This window comes from Nelusetta ayraudi, unplaced genomic scaffold (assembly GCF_046127955.1).
Source record: "Nelusetta ayraudi isolate G7.1 ecotype Tasmania unplaced genomic scaffold, CSIRO-AGI_Nayr_v1 ptg000026l, whole genome shotgun sequence".
Lineage (NCBI taxonomy): Eukaryota > Metazoa > Chordata > Actinopteri > Tetraodontiformes > Monacanthidae > Nelusetta > Nelusetta ayraudi.
The window spans coordinates 12,343,703-12,365,726 of NW_027466076.1; the positions used below are offsets into that span (position 1 = coordinate 12,343,703).

At 45.6% G+C, this 22,024-nt stretch overlaps 1 long non-coding RNA gene across 1 annotated transcript; it reads left to right on the forward strand.

Annotated features, from left to right (window-relative positions):
* The first annotated feature begins 4,372 nt into the window (after nucleotides 1–4,372).
* Nucleotides 4,373–6,663, forward strand: LOC142890657 (uncharacterized). Its single transcript, XR_012927098.1, has 3 exons — nucleotides 4,373–5,360; nucleotides 5,491–5,746; nucleotides 5,947–6,663. It is a non-coding gene; the product is annotated as an uncharacterized LOC142890657 (long non-coding RNA).
* The last annotated feature ends 15,361 nt before the right edge of the window (nucleotides 6,664–22,024 follow it).

Genomic DNA, 22,024 nt, shown 5'->3' on the forward strand with positions numbered 1-22,024 from the left:
TTAATTGATTGGTCGTTTAAATGCTTAAATGAAACACTGTCACAACTCAGCCCTCCTGAGTCGATAGTATATTGGTGCAAAAAGTTTGCGTTCTTGAGTAAATCATTGAGGAGAGAGAGTCGCTAGCCAGAGTTTCTCTGCGTTTACACAATCGACCTTTGCCCCTGGAGGTGAAGATCAGGGCGTTCTGGCCCTGTCGGCGCCTCCGGCGCGAATCTGAGCACAGGGAAAAAATATATGTATATATATATATATATATATATATATTTTTTTTTTTAGCTTTACCACTGTGGCTACAACATTCATCACGACGCTTCCTCCCGGCCGAGAGCGCTCCGACCGGGAGGACAACGGAGCCTCTGTCGGCTTCCCATCTGAAGCAGACAGTTTTTTTCTTTGTTTAGTTTTTTTTTTTAGTTTTTAAAGGCACACAAGGTGGCATGGAGGCATCTTCAAAGTTCTTTCGTCAGCCCGGGCCTACACGCGAAGTGGTAGACGGAGGTGGGGAGGGCGGTTCAGGCGGGGAGGAGCAGCTCTCTGCAGTCAGGAGGGAGGTCATTATCAGGCCATGTTTATGCTTGTTGTGCTGCTGCGGCTGCTGTTTTAATGTTTGGAAAATAGTACTGCGGGTTTGGAGCCCTGGCTCTTGTCTGCGCTCGCGCACACGCACGGTTGTCCCCAAAGCCTCTCAAGGTGTCTCTTTACGGGGCATTTGCATCGTTTCCCTGCACGGGCAGGCGAAGGTCAGAGTTGCCCCCTCCTCCATCGCCCTGTTCATCCCCCATCGAATATCAGCGGTAAGATTAATTCTTACTATAATAGAGCACCAATATAGGGCACGCAGGGAAGAGTTTCAGCTTTCAAAAAGTCATTTGGTTTCTTTGAGTGCTCCAAAAAGCAGAGGTGGCAAAAGTATTCAAATTCTGTACTGAAGTAAAAGTGTGGATACTTGTGTAAAAAAGTACTGATTCAACGCCTTTACTCTTGTAAAAGTAAGAAAGTACAGGTTCTGAATTGTACTAAAAAAGTAAAAAAATATTTTTGGCAATTAATAAGACACATTGGATGCAACATACAATACATCAGTTGATAAGCAGGGGTACTCTAATATATTGCCAAAATATGATATATTTTATATTTAACAGGATGAGTGCATAGTTCAAATAGCTCCGCTTCAATTTTGAACACAAAAGTTAACGAGCAAGACGTAGAAAGTGCAGATATTTGTGTACAAATGTAGGGAGTAAAAGTAAACAAAAAGTTGTCAGACAAAGAAATACTCACGTAAAGGTGACGCCTGAAAAATCCACTGAAGTACAGTAAGAAAGTAATTGTACTTCTTTACTTCCCACCTCTGCCTAATAGTGTGTCTTTTTTTTGAGGCGCGGTGAGAAATTTTCCTTAAAGAACACGATTACACTTTGTGGTTTGGCACAATAAAAAGAAGCAGGATCGTTAGAATCTGCACTCTTGCGGTAAAAGTAGGGGGTAAATTGCCCCCAAATCTGTTTTAATCACTTGCCGCACTTCTGCACGTCTTGCTTGTATTGGATCTGATCTGATTCTTTTAAAATCACGGTTGCGGTTGGTCGTCAGCTGGCTTAGCAGCGTCACCTTATACCCTTTAGCATATACACTTCCATCCAAGGAGTTTTACCGCCTCCTCCTGCGCATCCGTTGCCAAGTGTTCACGAGACAACCGTTATGCCCATGAGATCAAATTACATCAGAGAACTTTCATCCGGGAGGAGCGGCGTGATGTGCTCCTCTCTACTTTCCTCTCTCTTTCGTAAACACCATGCATCGGAATGATCAAGGGCAGCCTTCGAAGTTCTGCAAAAAGTTAATCTATATAATGGGGCAGACGCCGGAAATTATTAAGGCGTTTGTATTAAAGCTCCCCTTTCTCTTTGGCTTCTCGTGACGCAGTGCCAGAGCTGAAGCGGAGGGGGGAGCAGCACACCTGACTGCAGGGTTAGAAATCGCTACTTACATTGATCAAAGCATTTGGGATGTGTTTAAATCTGTGTTAGTGGGATGGAAAATTTAGACTTTAGACTTAGATCTTCAAAGTGTTCACTGTTCGCATTTTTGCAATTAGCAATGGCCATTTTAAACATTGTCATTGTTATCCAGTGGGACAATTCTGCTTTGATCACTGACACGCTTTCAGCAATTACAAGGCATCAAGCGAGGGGTTGATGGTTGAACGCTAGCTAGCTGGCGTGGCGTGTTTACAGAATGTGTTGTGCCTGCCCACAAGGCCAATGAAAGGAGTTGCCTCAGCTCAGATGACCGTTCGCCGTCTTCCAGCACCAGGAGCGAGACCACTACCCTGTTGATGCAGCACAGGCATAAAAACAAACAGCAGGAATCCTTCCGCAAGCTAGACGTGCGCTCTAACAGTGCGGTGATTTCCCTGGAGGACGGGGCCGGGTTGTTTACAGACAGGCTGTGCCTCTCCTGTATCTACAGACCAGTTAACCCATATTTCGCAAAACACGCCGAGCGACTGAGAACGGGGAAAAACAAAGTCAAACTATGCCGCATCACCGGTGTCAAGCGAAGTGCGATTGCATATTTGCATTGGAAATCTGGCAAAAGTGATTATAACAACCTTGTAGACTCTCACGCGCGCGCCTAGCGAAGCAAGAAGAGGGTTAAGTGAATAAAGCCTTGAAAAAGAGTCCAATTCTCCAGCTCCTGCCCCAACCCGTTGCGGTTACCCCCACAAAGTACACAAGAAAAAAGAAAATAGTATCATGCATATCATTCATTAGTAGCAAATAAAAGAAATTCTCTCTAATAGTACCCCCAAATCCCAGAGCTCCCGGCACCGCGGAGCGGGGAACTAAAGGAACGGGGGAGAGAGGGAGAGAGATGCAAAAGGAAGCCGTCTCCCTCAAGTGCTTGTTAGGCCCAAATTATTATGGCGATGAATAATTTTAAAAATAAATAAGAAAATAAATAAATAAATAAAGAGGGAAACATTTATAGATCTAAGTATTATCAGAGGAGCCGCCGGGTCTGTTTGCTGAGCTCCCCGGGCCCGTTTGAATTTCCGCCTTTGTTTTTCACTTTGATCTTTAACTGCTAACCTATCCACCGCTTCACCTGGGTAGCCCCCTACCCCGCCGCCGAGCGTTCCGCTGCACCACTTCCCACCCGAGTAAACTTTTCTCTCGACGTGACACGACACTGGCCCGCACTAAGTGGCAATCATGATCACGCCGCCGCCGTCGTCCTCTGTCTCCCCTTCGTCGTCATTAACCTTCCTGTTCCCTCGCCACAATCATTAGCATGCGGTGCCAGGAGGAAGAGCGGAGACGCCGGAGTCGGAGTCGAACTCGGGGGGGAGAGAGGCAGAGGAGCGCAGAGTGAAGATGTGAGGGGGCGGCGGCGGCAATGTTTGGAGGAAGCCGAGCCGCTCCTCTTCCTCCTTCGTTCGGGGCTTTTCCCGACTTTTCCTCACTCTTTTCTATCGTCCTTTACTCCTCGTCCAAATCATTTCTTCACTGCTTTCCTGCAAATTTCCAGTCGCCTTTTTTCCTTGGCTATGTGCACCCCTCCAACCCACCACCCACAATTGTCCCATGTGCACTTTTGTTTTCCCTTTGCTCGCATTGCTTTCTTTCTCTTTTTAGTCTTTAAAGGTCAAGTGTGTAAAATGTGGCTTGATTTTTTATTTTTATATTGGTAAAAGCTTAACAAACTGCCCATAAGTTATTTGGTTTTACAACCCTTAGAACAGTTCTCATATATATAAGAATATACATAGAGCAATAAGGGTCTTGCTCTTGGTTACCTGCCATCTTGCACCACCACATTTTTAAGGTAGTATGCCTGAGGTAGTATGCCCAAGGTCAAGTGAGCTTCCTTGAAGGTCAAAAGTGTAATATTTTGAGACTTTTCGAGGAAGAAACAACTTAGGGGTGTCAAATTATCGCGTTAATCGCGATTAATTAATTACATGCCTATTTAGAGCGTTATGTTTTTTAATCGCTTAATCTATTTTTTTAATCTAACTTTATTTTTGTTTTTTGTTTTTTGTTTTTTTTAATGTTTGTGTGGTGGGCTTCTTGTGCCTGCGTTGTTAGGGGTCACACCTTGAAGTGGACATTGATTGGCTGTCATTGTGTTTGGGCTTATTTAGCATACGATGATAGGCTCCCATTGTAGTTGGGCAGACAAGGGGAGGAGCGGTGAGTAGTGGAGAGACGAGGAGTGAAAATGGAGGAGCACGTGAAAATTGCTGGTCCTGTTAATGGGAATTTTACGTTTAAAAAACACCCTGACGGAACGATCGACAAAGGTAGAGTAATTTGTGTTCTTTGCAAGAAGGAGTTCGCTTACCACCGAAGCAGCTCAAGTTTGGCGTATCACATCAACGCAAAGCACCCAGTTGCTAGCGCAACCGCCGCTAACGTTAGCGGTAAAGATGCTCCCAATTTGGCGAGCCACAGCAACACTCTTCGCCAAACTAAACTCGAGGATAACACCCCGCGCATGAGCAAGTCTGCGACCGAGAGGCTGACGAACGTTCTTGCCAAGTGGATAGCGATGAACTGCAGGCCGATAAACATCGTGGAAGATGAGGGGTTAACAGAGGTGCTGCAAACCGCGTCCAATGACCCATTATACAAGCCACCGTGCAGAGCTACAGTGACAACCAAAATCAGCAAGATGTACGAAGGTGAAAAAAAAAAGAAACTTGAGATTTTGGTGGAGGATTCGCCCAACTGCATTGCCATAACCGGAGATCACTGGACCTCAGCAGGTAACCACAGCTATTTTGGGGTGACAGGTCACTTTATCAATAATGAGTGGAACCTCAACTCATTTGCATTGACCATCATGAAATCGGAAACCAGGCACTTTGCTGATAAATGCGCCGAACAGTTCCTCCAGGTGGCAAATGACTGGGGAATTGAAGCCAAAATATCCACCATTGGTACAGACAGTGCAGCAAACATGCTGGCTGCCATGAGAGCCCTTCCATATGAGCACATTGCCTGCAATGCTCACATTCTGCAGAGGACCATCACGGTCTGCCTCGACAACAGTGGGTTTGTGGGTGTACTGGCAAAGTGCCGCAAAATTGTTGGTCATTTTAAGCAAAGCCCGGCGAGTACCACAGAACTTAACCAGCAACAAGTAGCACTTGGAAAAAAGAGTGAGCACCTCATACAAGATGTACCAACAAGGTGGAATTCGACACTTGCAATGGTCTCACGTCTCCTACGTAACCAAGAGGCTGTCCAGGCTACAATGGACCAACGGAACAACCACAGATTGGTCATGCCAACCGAAGCTGAGTGGGGGAAACTGCAGAGGCTGGAGGTCCTGCTTGAACCATGCAGGTAAGACCAAATAAGTAGCTTTCTTTACTTTAAATTTAACATTTACTTTACAAATTAAATTGGAAATCAGTTCTATAATAATTTAAAAATCCAGCTAAATTTATTTTTGCAAACTTATCCACCTCTGCAGGTATGTGACTGAGCTGCTGGGTGGTGAGGCCTACGTCTCTTGCTCTATAGTGCTGCCTGCTTTTCGCCATCTGGACCGCATCATGGACATCACTGATGATGATCCAGCCTACGTGGTGAAGTTCAAAAATGCCTTCCAAAAGGAACTGGCAGCACGGCAACCTGATGTTAACAAGAAGACATGGTTAAAGTTGGCCACAGCGCTGGATCCACGTTTTAAGGATTTGAAATGTCTTCCAAGAGAAAAGAGGGAACAGGTAAAGATTGTAAGGATAAGATGGACTAATGAGTTCAATTTATAAAATCAATTCAAACTTTATTTAGATAAAGTTTCACACATAATAAATGCAACATGAAGTGCTTCTCAAAACAAAATATAACAGCCTACTGCACTTAGTATTAATGACAATCAGTCATTCATCCACCTGTCCATCTATCCATTCATTCATTCATTTAGGTTTGGACAAGTCTGGAGAACATGCTCCAAGCAGCAGAGCCTAGAAGAGCAGATACTCTCCAGCTCTCCACAGAGGAAGATGAGCCAGCTCAGAAGAAGAGGAGGAGCGCTCTCATTTTGGGGTCTGACTCTGACTCAGAAGAAGATGGAAATGAGTATGGAGAGCTGCAGCGCTACAGAGCAGAACCCAGCATTAGCATTGATGACTGTCCCCTGCAGTGGTGGTATGATCACTCAGGAACCTATGAAAAGCTGTCTGCCCTAGCACGCAAGTACTTGGCCTCCCCGGCAACATCCGTACCTTGTGAGAGACTGTTTAGCCTTGCAGGCCACATAGTGCAAAAGAAAAGGGCAGCCTTGCTCCCAGAAAATGTGACCAAGCTTGTTTGTCTCAGCGACTGGCTGAAGAAGGAGAAATAAGAAGCATGAGGTCAGCATAGCTGCTATGTCTTCTGTAGCCTACTGAAAGTGATTGCTTAATGTTATTTTAGCACTTTAATGTTATTTTTGTTGTGCTAACTTACAGCAGTGTGATTGATGGGTCTGTTTTTTTGCAATTATTGTAAGCAGAAGTGTTTGTGTTCAATACTTGTATTGCTCAGTTTTGTTGTTAACTTACAGCACTTTATATTGACCTGATGTTTTCTTTTTATTTTCTATTTTCTATTTTGAGATTGCCAAAGGAACCATGCAAAAATAAATGACTTTATAAAGCCACTTTTTTGTTATATCAATCTTTTGATCTGCCACAATAATGGAATGAATTTAAATGTAAATACCTGAAGTTAAGAGCTTTTCTCAGCGCCTGTTGGGGAGCGATTTTAGGTTGAGATTAAAATGAGATTAATTAGATTAATTAATTACAGATCACAATTAATTAATCTTTCAATTTTTTTAATCGCTTGACAGCACTAAAACAACTACATAACTACATCAAGTGGTCACATTTTAGATCACGCCATCTGTTACTCCCGTTCCCCCTCCCCGGCTTGCCAGTGAACTACTGTGGCCTGTGCACCCAAACATGAATACCTCATCCGCCTTCTTCTTCATTGGTTTATTTGAAGACGGCAACATTTACCCTAATTACGAAATGCACTTTTGGGCAGGCCGGATTGACTACACCAGCCTCCTTAAAAGGAGGTCACTGGGAGCAAGGCCCTTGATGTACATTTATTCTTATATATGTGAGAACCGTTAGATTATTTTTTTTATTGTACTGTAATTGTACAATTCATCAATGTATTTATGGGCAGTATATTAAGCTTTTACCAATATAAAAATCACAAATCAAGCCAAATATTACACACTGGACCTCTATTCATCTCACTTCCTTTTGAATCTGATTAAATAGTTCAGCACCTGAATGAAAAATATGCTCTTGGACAGGGGTCACATGTTAACCCATTTTATCCTTTTCATTCATTCATTTATTTATTTAAGTATCCCTGGACTGCAAATATGTTTATGAATTACTATTTTACTATTTTACTATTATTTTGAGATCACTTGAAGGAGAAAATCACATCCACACTGATTTGGCATATTTTCCAATTGCTGCATTATGTCCACATGCAATTTGCTGTTAAGGGCATTGACAAAAAAATGTGTGCTGAGATTAAAATTCAGTTCATGTACACTTGTTATTATTTGTTTTTTTGCTCGATGCATAACAGCAACAGGGGCACAAACCCAATACGTGCTCTCCGAGTTGGTCGTCTCGAGCATCCAGTGCACTGTTTATCACCCCCTGGTGGTGTGGAGTGTTTATGTCTCCCGTTTTGCATTTTCACTTTGCTCAAATGGCCTCATTTGAAGGATGAGCGGAGAGGGAAAACGTCCTCTTTAGAGAAACACCTATACAAATGTGGACACAATGTTGAAAATATCCCACGGCACGCAGTTATTCTCAAGTCTCGTCCGCGCAGCGTGTCTGAGATTAGACAGAGCATCATTTAAGATTCTCCTTATGTGCATGACGCAAGCCGCTTTCAAAGTCGACCTGCCTCACCCATGTCTCCTCCTACTGGCCATTTTATCTTCACATTCCTCTTCATCTCTTCCCTTTCTTCTCACTCTGCCCCTCTGGTTTCCCCTTTCCTCGTCCTCCCCTCAAATCCCCCACTTCTTGCTCCTTTGCCATCGTTGTCCTCCCGAGCATTCTGACCCTCCAGTGCGGGACGTCCCGCACCACATGCTCAGCGCTGATTGATATTGTAATGAGATGTATACCCAACATCCCTTCCTGGCTGTTACCTTTCTTTCCCCCGCAGTCCCTGCTCCCACCCCACACACCAATCTTTCTCGGTACCCCGTCCCTCAAACACTCGCCCCACCCCTAACCCCTGTGCTCCCCGAGTGGCTCCATCGCTCCATTCCGTTTCATCGCACATCAAACGGGCCCCGACGCTGCTCTCCGCGAAAGCAGGAACCAGGGACCGCAACATCTGCACGGGGAGGGGGAGACGGAGGGGGGACTCCGGCCTCTGAGGGGGGGGCATAGGAGGCGAGGGGACACGTCGTGCCACGAGCAGATGTCACCAGGACCCAAACAGCAGGCTGGGGGGGCTGCCGCAGGGAGAAAGAGATGTTGGGGGATCAAAACCTTGCAGGCAGGAAGGAGCGGAGCCCAACCCCCAAACTCTCCCTCCTCTCCTCTTGGAGCACCCGGCACCTGCCCCTCCACCACCACCCCTATCCCCTCCACCCCACTTCCCCCCACCCATTTGACAGCACAATTAGTTAATTAGTCACCTCGGCGCTAATGACCTAATCATTGTTTGCACTGCGCCTCCAGTTTTCAAGAAATCGCCGTCCACCACGCGGCGGCTCCCTGGACTCCTGACGCGGGGGAGGCCCGGGAGGGCAGAGGAGGCATTCAATTACCTTTGTCTGGGCTGCTCCCCCGTGGCACGGTGAGGAGTTAAGGCTCTGATCCAGACCAATGCAAAAAGGGGGCCTCTCTAATGGGGACAGAGAGCTCTTTGCAGGGTCAAAACTGCTCTCACATTCGCTCAGCACGGGAAGCTATTTTTATCACGGGCCTGTTTCTGGCTGGCAGGTGGGGGTTGTGTGTGTGTGTGGGGGGGGGGGGTAGGAGGGGACGCAAGGGGTCGCTGATGCTCCCCCAGTTAGTGGAAGTGGCAATCGGGAGCTTCGGCTGTCAATGAGTCATCAAAGGGCTTGTTTGAGAACAGCTGTTGACGTCAGTGCACTGCCATAAGCATTCACCCCGCCTGTGAAGTGAAGCGAGTGAGGGTTTTTTTCTCTCTCTCTCTCTCTCTCTCTCTCTCTCTCTCTCTCTTTCTTTTTTTCCCTTCCTCCTTTTAATTCTGAATTGCTAATGAGCCTTTCATCTGCACGGGCAACATGTAGATCTCAAACTTCACAGAGATGTTATGTCATCAAATGGGATCATATTTTTTTTGACATTTGTTAAAAGTGGCGCATGGTAATAATGTAGTCTGTGAAAGTTCCATACATTTATTAAAAGTATCTGACGTACCTTCTAATGTTTTTCAAAGGACACATCTTTTTTTGTGTTTTTGCACTTAAAGTAACGTGAAGATCACTATGAACCTAACCTAACCCTGGCCCTGAAAGTTTCTCACCCCTCAGGTTCCTCATAATAGCCTTGTCCAGGGGCGGAAAACATTTCTCAGACACTTAGGATTTCACTCAACCCTTTCATTAAATATTTGTCAGGGAGTTTGATGTGTATTTCAAAAGGTTTTGGCAGCATTGGAGGCACGCAAACAAATTGCAACTCATTTGTTGTTTATTGTCATCATAACAAAATAAGAAAACTAAATTATTGTAGTTATTGTAACCTTGTGCGTCACAAGGGACGTCATGTGGCTGAAACTTCCAGTTCTGGACTGGACGGTACAGTGCACGTGCAGCATGTGGGTCAATGTCGGTGACTGCATTGAAATGCACTGCACTTGGAGACTTAAGACTGGCTCTTAGCACAATACATTCACAAATGCATGGGGTGTCCAGAAACATACACGACATACCACCTTGCTAGCACCATGTACCAAATGAACTGGCCGGTATTGTGTTATAATCGTGGTATGCATTCAGAGATGTTGCTCTTGCCTTTCTATGGTCTCCAACCAGTCTCTCTGATTAGCAACTTGTTATCAAGCAACTTAACATTTCAAATCATAATGTGGCAAGTGTGTGTGTGTGTATGTGTATGCATTCTCATATTTGGTGGATTCATTCTTTTTCAAAATTCACCTAAAACAAAACTTAATAAAACTAAATTATTAGTTTCAATGCATGTAGCAGTAAAAACCAATTGATATCTAAAAGCAGCAACGCCTTAAGATCAGGTGAAGAGAAATGTTGTTTTGTTTGAAGATTGAAGATCCCTCATATTTACATGAGTGCCTGCTTGGGGTTTCGAGGAAAAAAATACATTCACAAAAATGTAAGAAACATGAGTGAAGTGAACGCAAGGTAACATAAACCGTGAGCGCCATGCATGCAATATCAGCTGTCTTTCAGCTGACCTCTCCCGGAATTCTTCAGACTTGAAGCGCCAGCCGCATCTTTCTTTCCTTTTCAAATACCGCCTCAAATCTCCGCTGACTGCAGCTTCCCCCAGCAGCACAGAAAAGCAGCTCGTCTTCGCCGCGAAAAGCGCCCTCATCCATTCCTCATCATCCAGTCTCATGTTTTTAGTTTGCGGACTCGCGATCCCCTGCTGTGCTCGCAGCGACAGCCGTCTCGTCGGCCCCCTTTATTATTCAGATTTCTCGGAGCCAAACAGCTGTTTTGCATGGCAGACTGGATCAGAGTCCTGTCGTGACTTCTGACATTTCAGGTGACACATAAAATGATCGGAGGTTTTCGATCTTGGTCGCGAGAAGTTTCAAAAGAGGAGCCGCGCGACGAAATCAGACTGACGAAGCAACGCAACAGCCAGCACAGCAGTGAATAGCTACATGGGGCCGTCGTGCTTTGAAAGCACGGTGGGTAGTGTTGGGGTGCTTTCAAATGCCCACTGTTTCTGAGTCCACTTTGGTCTCATAGTTCAGACCTTTTTAGCAACGTGACAGCGCTCCTGGACTCTGCTGCAGACCCCGAAACAAAAAATAAATATGTTCTGCCTGAAAACGGGCTCTTGGTTCGCTTGCAAATAAACACAGGTGCAGTTTCAGCGTGAATGCAAACAGACTCTCCAACGGACCATACAAGGACGTGAACCAAAGAAAGGAGGTGACGCAGAAGCAGTAAGTAGGCTATTTTGTAAATATACAGGAAAGGAAAACGGGAAAAATGTTCGTGGGCAGACATGGAGGTTGTGAAAGTGATCAGCGATATAGGGATGCTGAAAGATGTATCTATTAAAAAATTCATAGATACAAAACTTTACAGAGTAAAAAAATGGTGGCATTCGCTTATCTTTTTTCAGATTTGGAAATAAATCACGGTATGTTTGCTTTGGTGGTATGTTTGGAGCACAAAATCTCAGACGCTCGCCATCCACCACTTTAGGTGTGAGCTCTGACCGAAGTGTATTTCGGTCTTTGTTACTGGCAAATTCATTACAAGGATTCCTTCTTCCTCACGCTTTTATCTCTTTCTGTTGAGTGCTTTCGGTTTACTCCGTCCCCAAAGGCCGGCTGAACCAATGAGCTCTCCCGAAGGAAAAACAAAGCAAACTTAACGGAGGTGAAAACCAACGCGAGCACTTCGCGTTCCAACCCGAGACCTCGGTCCATCCATTGTGACACGACCAGTACATCCCCGCTTGTGTATAAAGTGTCAAATAAAACATCCGGAAGTCATTTTGCATGAATTTGTTCATTGCAGAGTCAAGTAGCAGGGAGGGACAGCAAATTGCTGCAGCCGCTAACGGTGCTTCTCCTGCGTACCATGCTGTCGCAATTGAATCTCGCAGCCAAGCAGCCTTTTAATAGGCAGGCCTGAATGCATTACTCAGTGTTGACGGTGAAGGCAGTGCACTTTATCACAGTCACAGAGTAATGAGAGATAACTTCCCCGCGTCTGCAGGCAGCGGGTCCGCCGCTGCAACCCCCATGCATTTTTTATCAGCTGCAATTACCCAGAGCTTGTTGATATTTCCCATTCGTTTCATTTGGGAACATTTGCATCAGATAACCAGAGGCCTGCTGTAGGGCTAACAGAGCCGTGCTGCACTAAATTATGGCTTTCCGACCGGTCCGACAAGTCGTCCAAGGATTTGCTAATGGCCAAGTCTGTGGCGCGAGAGGTCAGCAGGTTTGTTTAAATCCCTGATTTCCAGCTTAGCGAATCGTTGTCAAACAACGGGAATGACTGTGTGCTGCACACTATTTTGACATCAGATTTTGAAATTTGAGCAGAAAGTTTTTGTCGTACTTAAAATGAGGTGTGAAATTCTTCTCCCTTCAGCTACTTCTACCACTTGACTGGAGTAATTTTAAGAGCTGCAGGTATCCTTAATTAGAGTGCGATGAAGTGTTCCTGTTGTAATACAGACGGTCTGTAAACATTAAGGACGACAGAATTATTTATTACATGGTGAGTTTTATATTAGGCCTTTTATATTTTTATATTATATATTATATTTTATAATTATATTTATATTAGGCCTTTTTTGACAAGCAGGGTGGTCTGGCAAGCTTTCATCAGCATAGGCAATATATACTGATTTAACATGCTAGACTTAAACATTAGCATTCATACAAAAGAAGAATTGGCAGAACGCAATTTATTTGCGTGCTGCATTGTGCATTTTGGCATGACGCGCGCAGCACCAGATCTAAGACATCATTAGTTTGCATAATTATTCAGGTCACATCCAGACTCTTCTTTGTGAATTTACAAAACTCAAACAGAGGAGCTTGCATTTCAACAATATTTTCTAGTTAGCGTCATTTATTTATTTATTTTTTTTATTGGCAACGTTTGCGTACAAAGAAATAAAATAGGGGGATGTTTTCTCAACGCTATAGTAACCTCATCCGCACTGGCAACTGTGAAGCAACATAAGAACGCACGCGTTTGTACGACAGCTACGTAAGCTTCACTGACAGAAACGGTCACTTTGTGGCAAGAAAAGGTATTTATCAAAGCAAATGTTTCGACATCCTCCAAAGCCAGGCAGACATTAACCTCGTTGAATCCAATCCAACTCTGCATGTAAACGCGCTCATTGTCATCAGTCGCAATTAGCTGCAGTTCCGCTCAATTGACGCTGCTGGCTCGAGGCGCACATGAAGGGCTGAGTGTCGGCGTCTCCCTGACAGGGAGCACGAGATCAGGGCTGATTGACAGGCCCACTTCTAACCTAATCAAAGAGCAGGGACGCTGCGCTGCGTCCTCGTGCCTCTGATTTGTTGTAATTGACAGGTGCGGCGAGATGTTCGAGTGGAGGGGTGGGGGCGTGGGGGGGGTTCCTGGCGGAGCTCCTGCGCCGTTTATGCAGATGAAGGCATCAAAAGTACAAGTGAATAAATAAACCGATAAGCACAAATCAGGCATTTAGCCTGAGGGGATGCCATCATTACCAGATTAAACAAAAGTGACTAATCAAAAAAGAAAGGGAGAAAGCAACGCGCCTCAGATGTGGAGGAAGTCAAAAAGACAGCAGCGTGTGGGGGTAAAGAGCTAAGTTATCTTAATTATTCAGCCTTGGCCAAACAAAGACGTGAATTTATAATTAATGGAGCGATGACAGGTACTTAAAAAAAAACAAAACAACAGAAACTCAGGAATAAAAAAAAAAAGCGATGAGGTGACTGCTTTGATGAGAAAGGAAGCGCTTGGCTCTTTTACAGTATTTATACCGCGGCGTAAAAGGAGGAGGAGGATGTTTGTCACAATCGACATGTAAAACTCATACCACAGAAACAGAGCCTTGAGGATGGGATGGAACAGAATGCTTTAGGCCAGTTCGATGGAAAAGGTGGGGGGGGGGGGCAAGTAGCAGAGCGACGGACCCACGCTGGGCGTCAACACCGAGCGCAAGATCCCCCTTTCTTTTGAAACCCAGATGAGCTTCTTGTTGAGAGTTCTTCCAAATGCCACTGCCCACGAATCAATCCCCCCCCCCCACCCCCTCCTCAGATGTGTGTTGAGTCTCCAGCAAAACTGCCCCCCCGTCCCCCCCCCCCAGTGAGTGTTTTCTTCACGTTCACCAGGTTGACCAGAGCAGCTCTAACCTCAGCTTGAACCTTCTTTATGCCTGGACAACACCCCCCCCACACACACACACACTCACACACAGACCCCCCCACCCCCCACCCCGCACACATCCTTCCCCTTCAAATTGGCCTAAAAGCGCCCCCCTGGTTTTGGCTTTTTCCCCCCCCCAGCCGACTCCCTTCCCCGTGCCCTGCCGACGCCGAGCCTCCTCTGACCTTCGTGCCCAGCCGCGGATGTATTGATTTTTCTAACTATCTGTTTACTCCTCGTCTGCACACTTTCCCAGCTGCTTGGAGAGCATCGCTTGCCCCGAGGCGATCAGCGGGGCTCAGCTTGTTCCAGTCTTTGATCATCGTTCAGCCAGCGGATTAACATATGCATGCTCTCTTCCTCTCTTTGTCGCTGAGCTTGATAATAAATCTACAGCAGCAGCCTCGCCCACCCCACCACCAGCCCCCCCCCCCCCCCGCACCCTCGCTCCAATATGGGACGAGCCATGAATCAATCACCCCGCTTTTGCACCTCGTGTCCGACACGGATGCAAATCACAGAAGGATCTGCGGCTAAAGCTCCGCTTATTAAAACCCGATGCCTGACTCATTACAGCACCCCCTCCCCCAACACACACACACACACACAGCTCGCTGCACGCTCACGTCGCCAAAGCGAACAGCAGGTAGCGCACATGAAAAATACGGCAACATCGGTGGAGATAAAATGCAGACAGACGAGATTAGCCGATTTTTTTTGAGCCCGCTCTCTCGACGGAGAGCCGCCATCTAAGCCGCCGCCGCCACTTTGCCAAAACTAAAAGGAGAATTGAACGCTAATGAAGTTAATTACTGTGTCATTGTGGGAGGTTACAAGCCTCGTCTAAAACAGGCTTAATCGGGCTGGGGGGGGGACGGCGGCGAGGAGGATGGCTTTTTTCGTACCTGCCCTCGCTGTGCGCTAATCGCACTAATTAAGGACGGCTCGAGCCGACAACCACCCCCGGTTAGCTCGCTTAAATGGGCCGGGGGCTTTTGGGGACGGGGACGGGGGGGCTCGGTAGGACTCTGCAAGTAGGCCACTGCTGGAGCGCACGTGGGGCGGAGCGGCGAGAAAGCGGAGCCTCATTTCTTTCCTGAGTGGCGAGAAAGAAACGAGGCCTCGCACCGTTTCCAGGTGGACGGGTGACTCCTCCGGGTGTGTGGTTCCTCTAATGGCCGCGAGACACCCACCCCACTCCCTTATTCATCTCGACCTGATTACATCAGCGCGTCGGCCAGCGCGGCCGGCCCTTCTTTGCCCTGAAAGCTGCCCAGCGATCACGGGCCGAGCTGTGCAACAATGAACACGCGGCTCCCCGGGGTTGTTTTTGCCTGCACCTTTTTCACCGTCCTCAGTCCATCAAGAGTGCAACTGGCAGCGTTGGGGAAGACGACTTTGCAAATGTAATTGGTTAGAATTGCGAGTTACCCTTTTAAAAAAAAAAAAAAAACAGCAGTGGAACTATTCCAATTACTTTATTAGAGTCACTGAACTAATTACTTTTTTTATTAAATTTTGATGACTTTTCTACATTTTTAATAAATGTTCTCAACTGTTTAGACCTGACGTTGTTCAGCTCCCAGCAGCGCTCAAAAACACATGTGAGGTTCGACGCGCACATTTTGGAGGTCAACGATGACTCGACGGCAGGCAAGCACTCTTCGAATCGGACAATTTGTTATCGTGTCCTTTTATGGAATCGGCGCGAAATATTTTTTTTTTATATATTTACGGCGCCGGAACGCAATTTTCATCAACATTTTGCGAAATCGCCCAGACTACGCTCCAGAAAGAGACAATTTAACCAGCGGGTGAATGGTAGGTGGCGCTGCAATTCCGAACTTGACGGAAGAACCAATCAGAAGCCTTGGAGTAGTATCAGACTTGCGCGTGTGGATGGGAAACAGAAAAGAATGGCTAATGTACGAGAAAAGCATGCAGAGCAACAAAAATACATTTTTGTGTTGATTTTTTTTTTTTTCTTCTTTTGCAAAATTGATCAGACGCAATTAAAATTGTGTTCATAAATAATTCAACAAGTCAGTGGAATTTCATGACCCTTTTTTTTTTTACGGTAATGTGACCAATTACATTTATCCTATCGTTATCGGCCTCCAACTACGACAACAGGCGAGGTAAATGGCTCTGAACTGGCGAGACGAGGAGGAGGAGGAGGGCTATTTGGACGAGTTCCCCACCTAATCACCAGTGTGTCGGCCCCAACTGGGTCCCTGTTAAAACAAAACCAAAAAAAAAAAAAGCGAAGCCGAGATTGCCGGAAACGATATCACCATCCTTTCACCTTCGGACAAAAAAAGGAAAAGAAAAACCCCACAACAGCCCCGCTCGCTCCGACAGCGAGGACAATCAGCCGTGCGTGGCTGAAGGGGGTGAGGCGGCAGTGACCCGCTGTGCCAAGATGAAGCCGCTTCTTCCACACACACACACACACACACACACACACACACACACACACACACACTGATGCGCTTCCTCAGACATCAAACGGGTAGGTTGGGGGGAGGACTGGGGCTCGGGGTTGGGGGAGTTGAAGAGGGGTTGCCACGGTCCACGCCGCGACCCGCCGCGGCTGCCTCGTCTCCTTGTTCACCTTTCTTTTTTTTTCATTTGAGGCTGATGCAGACAGACAGATCAGCAAGTATCGATCACGGCAGCGCTCTGAAAAATTCTCCCTGCAGGTTTTGAGGGGTGATTACAGACCCGGACCCAGCTGATGCAGACCGGTGTGTGTGTGTGTGTGTGTGTGTGTGTGTGTGTGTGTGTGTGTGTGTGTGCGCGTGCGCGCGTGTGCGTGTTTAGTTTTTTTTCTTCACCACCCCCCACCTCCTACGCTACCTGTCAGACAGGTCATATATTTGGCTTTATATTCTATTGTTGGGAGAGTGTCTCCCATCATCACGAGATGGGAGACATCTTTTTAAAGAGAAAGAGCAGCCAGGCAGGCAGGCAGGCAGGCAGACAGACAGGCAGGCAGGCAGGCAGGCAGGCAGGCAGGCAGGCAGACAGGCAGGCAGGCAGGCAGGCAGGCAGACACACTCAGACAGACAGAAACCGTGCAACACAAAAAAATAGGTTATAAAGTGTGGAGAATAATGCATGTGAATTCCAATCATCGAAATTCAAATGATTTGGAAGCATCCCCAGCCAGCCAGCCAGCCCTCCTCTCCTTGTATGCCTTCTGTTGGGGCCCCCCCGGAAGGAGGGTGGGGGTGGGGGTGGGGGCAGGCTGCCGATTCGGAGGGCTTACATTAGGAACGGGCCGTTATTAATCAAGCTCGTGGGGTGAAGGAGTTTTCTTTCTTTCTTTTTTTTTTTTTCTTGACAGCGGACTCCCGAGGCAGCGACTGGCGTGGATCTTGGCGCTGACCCGGCCCGGTGGCGAAGGGGGTACAGGGGCGCCCGATTCTATTTGAGGCGGTGGGGGTAGCGAGGTAGAATCGGGCGGCGGGCGGGAGAGAACGTGGAGGAAAGGAGTGGAGGGGTGGGGTGGGGTGGGGTTGGATGGCGGTGCGGTGGGGCGGGGGGGGGGGCTGGCTTCATGCCGACAGCCAGGCCTGCCACGTCTGTGTGCCCGCTTTGAAGTGTCACCTTGAGGGAAGAGCCGATGGCCGGGGGAGCCGGGAGGGCGGGAGCCGCAGGAAAGGAGTGGCGCGCTTGGCATTGCCAGACACGGCGCTTTAATATTGCATGGGCTCCCGTCCATCTCGGTACACACTCAGGACATTCCTTCTGCTTGATTTTGTTTGAAAGTAGATCTTTGTTTTTCTTTTTTTTCTCCCCTTTCCCCCCTTCCTTCCTCCCTCTCTCTCTCTCTCTCTCCCTCTCTCTCTCTCCCTCCCTGTTTCTCTCTCTCGCCACGCTACGGCTCAACACCTGCGCCTGTTGTTTGTGTTAGCTCGCACCCGAGCAAATGTCAAGCTCCGTAGTCAGAGGAGCTGACATGCGTCGCCGCTTCACGGAGACTTGACGGCACTCGCGCTGGGGCCAGCCAGTTTACCTGGACTTAATGATCAGACGAGGAATAGCAACAGTAATTTGGGGAGGGGGGACAAAAATTTTGCCTCCTCATCTATTCTTTTAAAAATATATATTTTTTTTAATGACAACAATAACATTTGTAACTCAATAAAATGTGTCAAGTGAAAGTCGAAGATTATTCTGAAAAACAAGGACGTACATTTAATACCGCGAAACAAAACCAACGTCAGACATTGGATTCGAGGGGACGTTGTTAGCTTTAGCAATGCAATGCAAAAATATTCATCACTAGCAGGAATTATAACTAAACAAAAAAAAAAAAAAGTATATTTCAACTTAAGGGGGAAGGGAAATGTAGCTGTGTAAAATTTTGGAGGTGAAATAATCAGAACAGAATCATCGACTGTGTTCTGTGACATAAACAATGCAGCACTAAAATCACGGGAGGAATTTTAATCAATAATAAGGGAGAGTTAATGATGAGTGGATGGACGACACTGTGCCGTGTTTGCAGACTTTCCACACACAAAAAAAAAAAAAAATCCAAGAAACACTCACGCTGTGGTGTCGCTAATTGCCAACGTTGGCTTTCATCACATCCTCAAATGGCGCCCTCCTTTTACGAAAACGGAACCGTATCGCTGGGGACTCAACTTAAAGTTTCTCTACTCCTCTCCGGTCTCGCCGTGTTTGCCTGACCCGCTGCCAAGCGCGGCGGCGAATCAAACATGGCAGCGGTGCGAGGAGACGCTTGAGAGAGAGTTTATCGACGGAGGCGGCAGGAAGGAAGGAGGTGTTTTCAAGTGAAGGGAAAATGTTTTTTCTTTTTTTTTTTGTTGATACAGAAAGGACTCACACACACAGCACGCACTTTCTACCCACTTTAACAACCGTCCCAGTTCACAAATAGCAGCTTTAACTCCCCTGATTAGCACTGACATCTGCAGGCTTTCATCTCTGCCTCCATCTTGGTTTTTTTTAATCAGATTAACCCAAACGGGCATCCTTTTAATGGCCTCTTTTTTTTTTTGGGGAACGCTGAAAGAGGAGAGATAATTAAAATAATTAAACCACTGGGACCGCTCTGTGCGCACACGGCTCCTGCTCACTTCTTTTCTTCTTGCCTTTAAGTTTTTGATTCCGCCTCGCTTTACTGATTCCAGCGGCACACAGAGAGAAAGGCTCATCATTCTCACTTAATTGCATTAAGTTGACTCTCGGAGGTCCAATTTCTCACTCCTAAACCGGCAGCCAATGTAGGATCTGATCTTTGGGAGCATGTCAGTGATCTAAATGTGGAAAGTGGAGGGGGGTGGGGGGGCGTGTTTCTAAACAGCCTTTATGAAGCATATTTATTTAGTCAGTGAATGTATTTTACATAAGGCCAAAGATGAAAAAGACAGAAAAAGTATCCTCTTTAATTATTATTTATTCATGGACTTTTAAGCTTTTAATGAGGACAAATGAAGCCGTTTTCCAGAGTGTCAGTATGTAGTATGCTTACCGAAAATACTCTTGTTTAGCATTTCCTTTAGCACCGTGACTCCGAGAGGAATAAACAGCAACATTTAAATTCAAACTAGGAGTTTGCAGTGAGAATTTTAAGCAATCTGTTTGTACTTGATCTCGCGTGAATGCAACATTTTCTGTTGATCAGATTCAGTGATGCTCCTGATTTATTAATTTTCAGTAAATTGCAGCTAAATTGATCACACATGCGACTGGCAATCACAACGGTGGAAGAGAAAGTTTGATATGTGTTTTTTTAATTGCTCTGGGTGCTTTTCAAAATAATTTTCAAAACTTCTTACCCACTGAACCACACACATGAAACTTTATATCAATGACCTGCTGAACCTTCCCAATGACATCAATTATTCACCCTTTAGTTATTCATTCTAACTCATATGTACACGCGTGCGGTACGTTTGTACCTTCTTATTTCTACAATGATAACGACATGAAAAAGGCTGATCTGCATCGGCCCGAGTTATATTTTGCATTATAGGTGTACATATTCAGAATATTATAATAATACATCTTCAGATGAATTCCAACTTTACTTTCTGTCAAAAAGAATCTGATGAATTCTTGCATGAGGACTTTACCGAGAGCAAGATCCCCGACATCCTCGGCGGAGTGCAACCCCAACTTTACACAAGCTCGGATGTCTTCCCCCCCCCTCGCATACACTTTCACTTCATTCAGATCATTTTCACAGGGCTTCACTTCAAGTTGGCACACAAAAAAGGGAAAGAATCTCCTTTGCTGGAAAGACTTAAGATTTATGTTTAAATTTTCATGGAATCTTTGAGAACATTGAGGAGCAATTTCACATTTGCACTGACATCTAATTTCTCAAGAAGAGTCTGAAAGCACAAATTGCCAAGGATTCCCTGTGTGCCCAATTATCCTGCATCAATTTCCTTGACCCTACGGATTGCTGGTAAATTAATCATGCTATTTTTTTCTTCTTCTTTTTTGGTACTTTCTCATAAAATACATATGCACACGTTTGATAAACTAATCATACTCGGTCGGTATGAGTGGATTTTCCTGGATGTGGGATGGGAGTAAACGGGAAGTCCCAGAGAATTGGGATCTGTTCAAACAAACAGTCCTATATGTGAAATACGTCCACAATGCCACAATACACTAAACAAAGCAAATGCCCCTTTCAGTATTGCTGCATTAAACCAAAAAAAAAATTAATGAACAAATGAATAAGATAGTTTCTATTATAAGACTAAAGAAATTCGTATCTTAGATTCTAGTTAGTTGAGCATTGTCTTGAGAGCAGTTTTATTTTCCTCCTTAGGTTAAATACACGGAGAACTGAATTATGAATGAAACGGACTGAGAAACACAGCGCAACATGCTCCGTTATATTATCAATTCTGCCGTTGCCATACATTGACCTCAGCGGCACCATTAGCAGCCCGAGGATGTGAATCATCCTCTATCATCAAATGTCGAACACTGCGGTCCCTGCACTGCCTTACCTGTTGACAGCAACATGGCTGCGGAGGCAGCCGGCATTTTTTGAGGCAACAGTGGCCTCTGTCGGATAAGAGTAGCAGACAGGAAGAAAATAGCGAGAGAGAAAAAAAAGAAAAGAAAAGAACGGAGTAGCGATATCGATAAAGGGAGACGGTCACCCCGATTGGCGTACAAGCTTGAAACTAAATGTTTAGCAAAAAAAAAAAAAAAAAAAAAAAAAAAAGAGCCCAGCATGTTATCACCAACGAATTCTAGTTACATTTAAAAAAAAAATAAAATGAGGCAGCGTCTCAGTGTCGTCACTTTAACCGAAAGCCATAGCGAAATATGCTGCTACGACCCAAGCGGGTTTGATCGCGTGTTGTTGTTGTATATAAATGCAACATCCGCCTCATCTGCATTTATGCTAGCTGCACGCTAGTTTCATGGTAGGGCGTGCGTGACGAGTGCCATTCCACTGCATCCTGGTTTGCATTGTTAATGCAATCTTTTGTGTGTCTGCGTGTGTGTGAGGGGGAACGTTTTGATATTTCATAAACTTAGTAATAACTTAGTGTATTTAAAACAAATAAAATAAGGAACCAAAACTACACTTACTTGTTGGATGGCCTCATATTACGAAGTGCAATTATTTCCATGTTTAAATTGCTCGGTCTGATTTAAATACTAAAAAAAAAAAAAAAAAAAAAAAAATACCAAGCCATATATTTAATGTTCAAGTATTATGTTCTGTATGGAAAACGATCTTCTAAGAATAACAAAGTATATAAAATGGCTTCCGTTTTCTTAACAAGGTGGAAGGTAAATGAACACCAGTGGCCCACACAAGCAACATACAAAACAAACAAAAGGGCACCATCAGTAAAACAGCCCCGACACTCAA